Consider the following 2,202-nt stretch of genomic DNA (forward strand, 5'->3'; position numbering starts at 1 on the left):
ATTGTGCTAAAATAATCATTAAGTATTGCTCTAGTTATTTTGTGTCGAGGGGGGGAGTAGAATGCACCGATAGTGATTGGGATTTTGTTCAATTTAATTAATATTGAGCAAGATTGGATATGATCATAACTATAATTAGGAAGAAGCTGATAATATAAGGAGGTTTTGATTAAAATGGCGACTCCACCATGTGCAGTGTTGTCAGGGTGATTGGTTTTTATAAGTTTATATCCAGGGATGAATATATATGAGTATTTAGTAAAATGGGTTTCAGTTATAATTGCTATGTCTATTCGCCTATTGTGGAGAACAGTTTGGAGTTCGTTTGAGTGATTTTTGAGGCCGTTTGCATTAAACTGTAAAATTAAGAGTGAGTTATTTGTGGCTGAAGAAGTCATTTAGATTTATCGAGCAGACTGGAAATTACTGTGGTGAGTAGTGAAATTAACGGATTTATTAGAGTTTTGAAATCGTTTAAGAAGCTTGACATTAGATGAGATAGATTTGTTTCTGCAGATGGTGAGTTATCTTGAGTTGTTGGAGTGGAATTGGAGCGTGAGGATTGATTAGAGGCTACATTGGCATAAGTAAGGGGAGGAGCTGTAGGAGGGACTGAGTTAATGTGTTCTGATGGATGACTATCTTTTACAAGGTTAGACTTAAGACTAGGGTGTTTGTTATCAAAAATAAATTTGTTGTTATTTGAGCTGGGTTTCTTAAGGTACTGGAGCTCTTTATACACTGAGCAGCCTTTATAGTTGGCAGGATGGCTTTCTTGGCAGAGAGCACAGCATGGAGGTTCGTCGCGGGTTTTTTGACACGAAGATGAAGGATGACCATTTCCACAGCGTACGCAGCGTGGCGAGTATCCACAGTATGCCTTGGTGTGTCCGTAGGCTTGGCAGTTTGCACACTGGGAGATAGCTTTGATTTTATACGGTTCTTCAACTTTGATTTTGGTGTGTAGGATGGAAGTAAGCTGGAAGATTTCATTTGAGTGAATTGTAGGTTCTAGGTCGACGAAAAATAGAGGTAGTTGGTTTTTATTGAGTCTGTGAAGAACTTGAGTAACTTGCCTGACCTCAAACAAACGTGTTTCTAGTTCAGTTTTTATTAGATCGGTAGGGGTAGATGGGTGTAAGTTTCGAATTACTAAACGTGTTGATTTGTCCTCACTTAGCTGGTATGTGTGGAATTCGGCCTTTTCTTCCCTAAGGAAGTGTACTAGTTTCCTGTAAGACTCAGGATTTGCTGTTTGTATTTTAAGTCGGTCTGTCGTTGACTTACAGTGAAAGTTGTCTACGCCTATCAGATCGATTAACTCTGTGAACAGCGCTGGGAAATCGTGTACATCTTTGATGAATATAGGAGGAGGGGGTTTTTGAGGGGAAGTAATGTGAGGGGAAGTAATGCTAACGCGGTCCCCCCTCTGGTTCTCGATACCACAAAAAAAAAAAAAAAAAAGGAGGAGGGGGTTTGGCTATAACTTCTGGTTCAATATCTGGGCTTGGTACTGCATCCATGGATGTTTCAGGTGGTTGCTCTGTTTGACTGAGTACTTCGTAGCGATTTATCGAGATAAATAGTTTTTTTTTATTTTTATGTGTATGTGGATGATCTTGCGGAGATGTTGGTGGTTCAGAATTCGAGTAGGAGAAATTGGAGTGATTTATTTTTTTTTGAGTCGTCCAGTTTGTCATTGAGGTAGAATTGGTCGATGACGCCTTTTGATTAGTCTCACTTGTATTTGTATTTACATTGTGTTTTGAATTTACGTGTTTGTTGTTTTGCGACGTAGCATTGATATTATTTTTGTTCGTAGACGATAACATTCTGGTGAATAGAAGGTAATTAGATTGTAATTATCGGCCGTCAGCGACGGACCACAGATAAGACGACACCAGCCGGTGTGTTGCGTAACTGGACAATTAATTATTATATAATTATTATATAATATTATACGAATACGGAATAATTAATTTAGAGCTACAGAAAGTAATATGCATTCGAATTCGATTCGAATCTGGAACGAACGCGTGGAAAGAAAACGTAAAGTAATGTTTTAATTGTGTGGCGAAAACATTTAATCAGCAAGGATTAATTTATTTAGCGAATATAAATATACTGAGAACATTGTTTGTTAAGCACAAGGCGCGGGTCGCAACGATGATAACATACGTGTGTAACGGACGGCTGCCGGTG

This window comes from Myzus persicae, unplaced genomic scaffold, assembly GCF_001856785.1.
Source record: "Myzus persicae strain clone G006 unplaced genomic scaffold, MPER_G0061.0, whole genome shotgun sequence".
In the NCBI taxonomy this organism is placed as follows: Eukaryota; Metazoa; Arthropoda; class Insecta; order Hemiptera; family Aphididae; genus Myzus; species Myzus persicae.